Source organism: Phocoena phocoena, chromosome 3, assembly GCF_963924675.1.
Source record: "Phocoena phocoena chromosome 3, mPhoPho1.1, whole genome shotgun sequence".
Taxonomy (NCBI): Eukaryota; Metazoa; Chordata; class Mammalia; order Artiodactyla; family Phocoenidae; genus Phocoena; species Phocoena phocoena.
Genome location: NC_089221.1, coordinates 84,506,510 through 84,517,390, shown reverse-complemented (window position 1 = coordinate 84,517,390; position 10,881 = coordinate 84,506,510).

Here is a 10,881-nt window from a genome sequence, read left to right as displayed (position 1 = left end):
CTTTAAGCACTTCAATATTTTACATACCTGTGCTAGTCCTATGGCATTATATAAAACAGGACATTTTTTTAAAGGATAAAAACGAAGCTTTCAGTAGAAAAAAGTTACCAGGTGACTATTTCGGACCTAGAGAAAAGTGAGAGCATTTACATAGCAATATTTAAATATAATAAACAGAATTTCTCACCTTAAATAATGCAAAATTACCTTCCCTAAATATTTACCAATGACCATCAGGAAACAATGAAGAAATCGGTTAAAATTCTCCTTTTACCAGTAACAGATTGCTTTATCTCGAACACATCTGTTAATTCTTCCCTCCCTCCCTCCTGCCCTCTCTCTCTGTCTCTTCGTTCCTTTCTTCTTTCCTTCCTTCCTGGTTCATTCATGAATTCATTTAACTTCGTGCCAGGCATTATGGGTATAACACGTGTCAGGCATTATGGTTGCCTCTAAGGATGAAAAGATGGACAAGACAGTTGTTCCCCAAAGGAACCCGTAGTCTTTTGAACGTTAGAAAAAAAGAAATACCTATACTACAAAATATTATGAAAAAGGTTTATTCAGAGTGCTCTGGAACCAGACAAGGGGATATAATTTGGTTGCCATGAGATAGTGACACATGAACTTAGTTCTGAAAATCAAGTAGTAACTACTCAAGAACAGGCTGTATGAGGGAGGAGGTAGAGTGAGGCAGGTGTTTCTAACAGAAGAAATAGAAGGAGGTGACATGCCACAGCTCCTGTAATTATTTACTTATGGATCTAGGGTAGGTAGAAAGTAAGGGAGTAGTGGAGTTCTCCAAAGTTGGGTACACAAGACAAATACAAGAGTACAAGAAGAAAAAATGAGAACTTCTTTTACAATTATTCTTACCACCTCCTTTTTCCAAAATTCTGTTTTTCTACATATTATATACTGTATACAATATTTTAGAATGTTAAACCTTGTACATGTGTATAATTTAAACATATTCTAGATATGTCTCCCCAAAAATGTAATTGATGGTATTGCAATTAAATAAAAAGAAAGAACCTCATAATCTATATTGTCCTGAAGGTGATGCTTAGTAATAAAATACTTTAAGCAAATGAACAACTGAATTTAAAAGATCACTCTTTTCGTTGTATTCTAGGAGATAAATTAGAAGAGATATGAGACAAGAAAAGCAGTTGTGAAGCCTCTACAGTAATCCCAGTGAGAAGATCTTAAACAATGATGGTGGCACAATGGAAATGCCAAGGAGGAGGCAGAGGCTGCTTATAAGAAAAAAGATTGTAAAGTATAAATCAGATTGACTTACATCATTCATTACATTTTGGTGCTACACAATTCCATAAAGACAATTTATACATTCTTCCAAAAGTAGGCTTACAAATCAAGGTATAATGTACTGTTATCCTATTTGAGGTCTTTAAAACTCAAAGATGAAATTATATTCTGATTTCAGGACTAGGGCCAATATTTGAAAAGCAATATAATCACTGTCCTAGTTATTTCACTAGTTTTTTCTCATGGATGCTAAATTAAAATCTTGATCACAGAAGATGCAAGAGAGGGGAGGAAGGAGGGGGTGGCAAAGGTGAGGGTGAAAGATACTGTCCGATATTAAACTAAGATGTTAAGATCAGTATCTGATTATCCCATGCCATCCCATAGTGATGGAACAAAGATAGTATTGTGTTTCTGTTTTCCCTTTCAGCTTTACCAGATTCCATAGGCCAGGGACTTTTAAATAAATCTGCATCCAAATATATCACAGATTTAGTTTGCTAAGAAAACCAGAAACCATGCAAAAGAGAATGAATGATGAGATATAACTTAAGTAAGTTAAGCTTTATCCATTGGGGGTTTAAAGTTGGATTTAACAAAATTAGCTACATTTTGCATAACTGATCTTCATTAAGTACTATTCTCCATCAATATTTTAAGAACTCCTTACTTTTGAACGAATGAATTAATGTTCAAATTTTATTTCAGATCAAAGTGCCTGGCCTTACCTAAGATGTATCACATTGATGGTCCTATCACCAGTCAAGTTCTCTGTGATTTAAACTGGAGATATTTTCACCCATAGCAGATAACTTTTTAACTAGGACAAAATGGGATATTATAAAAGCTATCCCTAGTGGCATTTTGTAATAGTTTCTTATCCTGCTTTCTAAGTATTTCACGTGGCCTTCAGTGGCATAGCTTCTCTCTTAAATTACTGTAGCTTTCCCACAATTCTGTTGGTCATATTTATATTGGAACTGGCTAGACTGTATAGTGGCAATAAGTGGGTTCTCAAGGATTTTTCACAAGAACTTAAAATACAGAATGTATTTTTAACATTAATGTGTTAAGCATTAATGTTAAAATTACCAATATTGAAAATCAGTTTTCTATCCTAAAAATGTATAAACTCTGGAAATTTACTGTATTAAGACTGACAATTCAGAGAATAAAAACAAAATGCCATCCCACAGATTCAAAAAGTATTTATTAATCATTTTAAATTTCATTCCACTTTTTAACGTATTCTGATAATATTGAAGCAATCAGCATTATATTATTGTTGTAATGACAACTTAGGAGGCAACAGAAATCCTCTTTGAGAGATTGAAATCAGACATGTTGGAGACAGCAGACAGCACTGCTGGGGCACTTTGTTTATATATAACGGGATAGGTGCCCTCTAATCATAGTAAAATTATCCCAGTTTTTCATTCCAAAACTCCAGATTTACTTCTGAACTAACCCTACATGGTGCTCAAAAAAAATAATATATTCACCTTCAGCAATAAATTAACTGACATGTGAGCACATAACATGAGGCTTTAAATATAGCACTAAATTACCCATCTTCCATAAAGATAGAATGGACTCTGATTCATAGAGCAGGTAACAAGCCTAAAGCTCTCAATCATGGCTGAAGGAATTTACGTGCACTGCAGACATTCACTCTTCCCCTAGAAGGTCATCCTTTCACAACCTGGGAAATAATCCCTGCCAGCCGATTTGCAAAGTGCCTGAGGCATCACTCCTGAGAGGCATAACTCCTCTTCTTTCGAGGCTAGAGGTCAGAGCCATGATCACAGCTCAGTCAAATTTAAAGGAAAAAGTATCTGGGGTCAAAAATATCCTAAGGAAAAATAGAAGACTAAAACGAAAAAAATACATTGTGCTCCTCTGGGCTTTAGTATGATGATGGAAAAAATCTGTTGCAGAATATTAAATTTAGATTTTTTTTTTATCTGATAGCTTCAAAATAACTAAAACTGAATACAGAATCTGATGAATGTCATGCTGCAATCAGTTTTGAGGACATTTTTAAATGCTACAAATCCATTTAAATCCTCATCAGCCTAGACATTCTAAAAAAATAAAATAAAATCAAGTGTAAGTAACTTAAACATGAAATGTGAGCAGCGGCTCAATGATTAAATTACTGTATCAATTAACTTGAGTACACAGAAAGAAGGCTGCTCTTTCAAGTAATGTTAATTCTGCCTCTGATCAGACAAGACTCTCACATCATGGGTGTTGCTTCATAAAACACAACTCATACAGCAAAAAGGGAGAGACCATTTGTAAATAAGAACAAACTGCTGTTTGAGAATTCTTTATAAAATACATAAACTAAATTGATGTTTGTGTAAAAAATAGTCATTTCCATATACTTCTAACGGTGAAAAACTCTGAAAATTGTTTTTGAAAATCATAAGACATGAAATTACCATTAAACCCAACAAGAGTGACTTGGTACCCATAAAAATCATAAATGAGCACATTTAAAGATTAAAAGCATTTCTTTGCGATGTACACAATACAAAGGGTAAAGTGTTTTATTTTGGTCATCTCTGTCAACTGCTATTACATGCTGTCATTCTTAGTAAGAAGAAATGCACTTGCAAAAGCAGAGTGAATACAACAGGCCTTAAATCGGACAAGTTGGGGACTGCTGACAGAGCCCTGTCCACAATCTGCCTACCAAAGCCCTAGAATATCAGGATTTTATGGTGTGTTTTTCTGACATATCTGACAGTTAGTGGACTCTAATACTTCCTTAAAATCTGGACTACTAACCTACTTTTATCTCTAAGTTTGCTCCTACTCTTTTAGAAGTTCAGGTTCTACCCAGGCAAGGAGGAAAGGAAGAATCCCTGACAAACAGATTCTGTTCTTTCATTTCCTGGCCCTTCAAAGCTCAGTTCAGAGGTTACCTCCTCACTGTTTTCTGTATTACTCAGAATAGACTTGTTATGGCCAGGTAGCAACTTAACCCTGAAATTTCAGAGGCTCACACCACAAAAATTTATTTCTTACTTATGCAAAATCCACTGCAAGTCTGATAGCTCTCCAAAGTAGCTCCCTCCCTAGGGTAAATGCCAGTCCTATCTCCTCGTGACTTGGTCATCTTAACACGCCACACCCAGATTACCATAATAGGGTAAAAAAGATCTGGAGCACAATGTACCCTTTCGTAACTACTTGGGCCCAGAAGAGCACCACTTCTATCCACAGTGCATTGGCTATAACTAATCACAAGGACATGACTAGCTTTAAGGAACATGGGCCATATCCTCTTCCCAGAAGATCTGGAAGAAGAGAAGAATAAGACATGGGTAAGAACTTTAGGTCTCCAGTGTACCTTTTCTAACCCTGCCATGTAAGTGTAGATTGGGTACCCATAATGTACTCTCTACTTTGTTTTCACTCTATCATAGAACATGTAATAGCTTATCATCTGTTTTACTTCATTAGGCAATGAGCTCCCTGAAAGGAACAACCAAATATTATTTTCCTGACTAAATTCCATAAACACACAAACATAACCACAGAAAGTCAGATGCATGCCATTTGAAAAGTTCTAATTTCCAAGGTATGGTAGCAACATCAAAAATACATTTGACTTAATAAGAGAGCAACCATTTACTTAACATCAACAAATATTAACTGAATGTTTCCTATATGCCAATCAAAATTAAAGGTCCTGGGAAAACAGAAGTAAATGAGACAAATGAGGACCTTCTCATGTAGTAGTTTACATTCTAAGAGGGACAAACAATAAATAAAGAACAGAAACAAGAAATATCAAAAACAAGAATACCAAAAACAAGAAAATATCAGTGGGAGAGCTACTGTAAACTAGGTCATCAGGGAAGCCCTCTACAAAGGTGACATTTGAACAACCCATGAATAGCAAAAAGGAGCCTACAATTAGAACATCTAAGAGAGGAGTATTTTTAAAAGAGGGACCAGCTATCCCAAAGTCCAGAGCAAACTTGGTATATTCAAGAATGTAGAATATGTGTATGATGTATGTAAATTAGATCCCTATCTGTAATTACATGTGACATTATTTTATATCAAAGACCTTATGTAGAGTTCAAGGGACCTTCACTTTTTTTTAATTCACCTCTAAATTGTTTAAAGCACAGTTCCCAGCATATCTCATTATCAACCACCAACTTTTATTAAGTGTCCTTACACGTGAAAGAAAAGCAGCTATCACTGTAGAAAATTTTTTTAAAATTAGACTCTTTTCACTTATAAAATAAAATCTATTAGAGAAAAAGGCAAAAATATATGAAGTATTAATACAAAAATTTAAAAGCAATATGTGGCAATAATGAGACATATCTCCAGGTAATATAAAATTAATCACCAAGTAAAATTACCTACATAAACATTTATTTATATGTTGCTCATAAAATAAAGTTTCTATCTAGTTGAAGGAAAATTGACTAGACAGATTTTCACTAAATTTGCAGGAAACGGCTGGCATATTTCTGTCTTAAGAAATAGTCTATGTATTACACACAACATTCACTAGCAGGGTGCCAAAACTAAAAGAAAAAGTTTAAGCATCTAAAAACAGCTAAAACTAAAAACTGCAACAAAGGGTCCATGAGGTCTTAGAGGTCTGGTAATAGGGAGGGATAAACCATTTTGGAAATTGATGCAATGGATGAGCAGAGAAAACAGTGATTTCAAATTTGAACTCAAAACTATTTGACTCAAAGGCAATCAATCCAAATTCCATGCATTGATTTGCAATAACACTGACTCTAATATACAAAACAAAAAGGAATATGTTCCAGGAGGAGTGGTAATAGTGATTTGTTTATTTAATGATTCTCTCGTTATGCAGAGGAAGCTAACTACTATATAATAGAGGTTATGAATTCAAAGAAGGAAAAATCCTTGTCTTAGTTTAGTTTTGCCCAGAATCAAATCCTGAGACAAGTATTCACATGCAATTGGTTAACTAGGAGGAAAACAATAGTAAGGGAGGTTGGAAGTGAGACAGGGAAGGGAAAACCATCAATAAAGGGTTGGTTATTAATCAAGTGTCCACTGTAGATAAAAAGAACCTAATCCCACTGGGGGAATCTGGTAGCCAGTCTAGAACAGTGTAGCCAGTGTAGTGAAAGACTGAGAAAGGCTGAGGAATTTATATACTCACTCATGTCAGTCATCAGCTTAGGGCTGCTCCCAGGCAGTATTACTTATCTGGCATTGCTGATCTACTGAGCAGGAAGACAAAGTAGGCTTTGGTGACAAGAAAAGGCCCTCAGGCCAAAAAAATAACAATAATAATACCGTTGCTGGCAGCTAGAAGAAAGGCTAGGATACACTGAAGTGGCAAGGGAAGGGGAATGCTGGTGGTAAACTGATAATCATATGGTCAGGAATGATCTAGAAGAACAAAGAGAAGAGGGGCTTGAGATGGGCTTTGAGGAATGGGTTGGATTTAGTTAAGGGAAAACATTTACGTTAGGAAAAGTGGCCTGAGCAAAAGTATTGAGGAAAGGAAGAATAAAACGTATCCTACCTAGGTCAGTTATAAGCCAGTTTGGCAGGATCAGAGAGACAATTTATACAGAATATCCTTGGGAAAATATAGCTAAAAATATACACTGGGTCCATATTAAGGAAGGTACCTAATGTTAATCTAAAGAATTTCAACTTTTTATCCTAGGTACTGAGGAACCTTTAAGTTTCTAAATAGGAAAGTAATAAAATGAAAACATTATGGCATTAATATCTATGTTGGCAGCATTACTGCCCCTGGAATATAGACTCCTATTGGATAGGATCTGTATCTACTCAACTTCCCTAAAAGAGGATTACATGCAGAGAAGTATTTAGTACCCCATTAGCAATGGGCACCCCAAGTACAAAGGCTGTGGTATCTAAATACCATTTCTTACTAAAAGGAACCAATGCTCCTTGGAGAAAGGGCTGAATCCAGGAATGCGCAGAATATTTACAAAATCCGTCTAAAAACATTTCATTATGCCAGAAAGGAAGTAAACTATCAAACACTACAGTGGCCTGGTCACAAGAATTCAGGAGCCCACCTGAGGGAGTTCCCACTGGCTAAAGAAGAAACAATTTGAGCATTAAAGTAATAAATATTATAGATATATATTAAAGTTTTTAACATTCATGAGTTCATAAATATACTTAAAAACCTGAAGGTGACAAGGGAACTAACTCATGCTGAAAACTAGGAAATAAAGGAGAAAAATCACACAGTTATCTTACTCTTCCTATAAAAACTGTACAAATACTTAAAAATGTAAAGTTCTTTATTATAAAAGAATTTCTGTTAGTAAAGGTAGAATTAATGATCCAATAAGAATATTGCTATTTTGCACCTCCTAATGAAATCATGGACATAGCAGTCATCAATGGCTGTTAAAACTATTAGCTAAAAAGGCGAAGGAGAATTTATGCTGTTTATCATAAACTTTATCAGGTTGACAACATCTGAACCCAATAACCAACCATAACATGACAGAAAGATAACCAGATAGTGTATGTCTCTTAAAGTAATGCAGTAGAAAGTAAACAGTAACACCTATGAAGTCTTCTCAGGGGAAAAAACAAAAAACCCTCAATCTGAATAATCCTGTAGATTTAACTACCAATTTAAAAAAAGACAGGAGAAAGGACATCATAGGTATCCATACAATTTGCAATATTCAGAATGCGCAAAATTCTACATGATCATAGATTGAAATACATCAAAAGTAGGCCTCCCTGGTGGCGCAGTGGTTGAGGGTCCTCCTGCCGATGCAGGGGACACGGGTTCGTGCCCCAGTCCGGGAGGATCCCACATGCCGCGGAGCGGCTGGGCCCGTGAGCCATGGCCGCTGAGCCTGCGCGTCCGGAGCCTGTGCTCCGCAACGGGAGAGGCCACAGCTGTGAGAGGCCCGCGTACCGCAAAAAAAAATAATAATAAATACATCAAAAGTAATGTGGAGACTTTGTTTAGGTCTTGATTTCAGTAAATCAATTGTAAAATATGGAATAAAATTTAAGACAATTAAATTTGACATTGAATGTCTCTTTTATGATATTACAGTACTGTTAAAATTTTAAGTGTACTAATCATATTGCAGTTATGTTCTTTTTAAAAGCCCTTTTATATTTTAGATATATATTCATAATTCCAGAAAGCTTAATCTTATATACTTATCAATAAAATAATATGATGTCTGGAATTTACTTCAAAAGAATCCAAAGGGCTGGAAAGAGGGCTATATATTAATCATTGTTTAGCTGATTTATATAGGTGCGTTTGTTAACCAACTTATTTAAGATATGTTTGAATACAGAGATTGGGTATTCCAAGTGAGTTAACTTAAAGTATTTCTGACCTCCTGCCTCATCACTGAAATCATTAAAGACTGAAGACAACTACTCACAGAAAGAAACATAGAACAAAGTTAGAAAAAACTAGTTATGGAAAGTACAATGTCGGCGCGCACGTAAAAACTTCACTGAGAAAAGAAAGAACTTCCAATGCCTAAAATCGGGGTAGGAAGCAATGGTCAACCCTGAGACTCCTTAACTGTTACTGAATGCCAAGGGGGCAATTTAGTAAAGAAAAAACACCTGATCTGGGAGTTAGACAACTAACAACGCCGAGCTTTGTAATTTCGAACTCACTTAACTTGTGTAGGTTTTGGAGTACGAAAACACGGGAAATTAAATAAAAAATAACAGTAACAATAATAATTGCGTTGTATGTACATATGTTATTCTACTTAAACTTGGGCGACTGACATAAACTTTTTAGAGAACTACTTAATGAGGTAGGCATCAACACATGGTCTCATTTCTCATATGAGGTGATTGAGGTTCGAGGCCAATAACCTGTTTAAGGTCATATACTGGAACGACTTGGTCCAACCAATATTCTAGGTTTATCTAACAAGAAAGAATGCTTTGAAAACTCCAACGCACTGAACTATATCCGAGAGAAGCTTGTGGGGGCTAGATGTGAAATTCTGGAGAACTTAAAACCGTTTCCACAGACCTACAATTTTTCATCGCTCTACACATCTCGGTCTCACCGGGAAAAAAACAAAACCAAACAAAACAGCCCTTCACTCACCATTAGGAAGCCGGTGCTCTCAGCTGGGACCTCCCGCCCCAGCTCCCCAAAGCCTCTATCCGCCAAGCCCCGAGCCTTCTCGAATCTCTCAGTCCGTGACCTTCAAACTACACCTCCCATAAAGCCGTGCGAGGACACCGGCCCTTCGCCGGAAGTTTGAGAGGCTCCATCCGGCGCCGGGAAGAGCGAGCGAGGGGGTTTCCTGGTTCCTCGAGTACAACCTGCGTTCTTCTATTCTGGTCACCTGTGGGTTAGTAGCAGCAGCGGCGAGTTAGTCGGCCCAGTGCCGCTTCTGGAGCTGGTAACCAGTTCTCTGTGCTCTTGGGTCTCCGCGCTGTCGGGCCCTTCCCTGCTGGGTGGTGTTGCGCAGCCTCGCGCTTGGACTTGCAGCCCAGGCGCCGGGGACGGGGCTGGGGACTCACACGATCCAGCGCAGTCTTTGAGGTGGGGAAAAAGAAGTGCTGCTTCATGTGTGCTTTCACGTTTTTAAATAAAAGTAATCTCACAGTACTGCCAAGGGAATAAACTCTCAAGGTATTTGACTGTTTGGAGACATTGGAGAGACCGTGCAATGGGTGGCGCTTGGTCGGTTAGATGGCCCTCTTGAACGCCCAAGAAATAATGGTCGGTGACTTAAGTGACAAAGCTGTATTTGAGGTCTGCCCTGTCTCTTGAGCCATGTGACCTTGGACCAGTCAGGGGCACCGGGGTACACATCCGTAAAAATGGATGTTCGTTTGGCTAAATCTAAGACTCTTTAAACTCAAGATTCTTTAAAATGACTTCTCAGGATAGTCCGTGTTCTTGGACAGCAAGGGCAGCATTTAGCTAACTGAATCACCTCATCCTGCCTTCAAATCCTTACCTTCAGGAGAACCTGACAAAGAGAAGTGAAAAAGTAAATCAAACAGTAGAGGTGGACTTTAGACTTTGTGTGTTCTTCTGGAATGAGTAATGGTTCTATTTCTAGATGGCTTTTCTGCTGAGAAAGCTAAGGGAGAAAGTGCATTTTCCACTTCTTTTCACCTGAGACTACTGTATGCATAAGCATTGCGCTGGGGGTAGTGAATGGTACTATATTTTTGGAGGCCAGTTTTGCAGTCAACCTGCACTGAGTGGGCTGTGGAGAAGGTAAGGAAGTGACCATGACTTAAATATTGCCTGAAGTAAACCTAACTGGAGAACCTGTATGATATGATTTTAAGGAAAAGGCAACTTTAAAGGGAGACCATACATGAGTCAGTATACAGCAGTGCAAAATAAAGTCCTGAAAAGTTGTAGCTTTCGTTATTCATAATGTTTTTAAAGCATTTTGGAATCTTAATATGAAGAGAATGGTGAAGTAAATTTTAGAGTAAATCAAAAGAAATAAAAAATTGTTTTCTAATCTAGAAGTCACTCCTACTTTAAGTTGTATACAGAATTTCACTATTTTGTTTCTATTCCTGTGAGTAGTTTTGACCTATTTATAGGTAGCAGAAAGATAT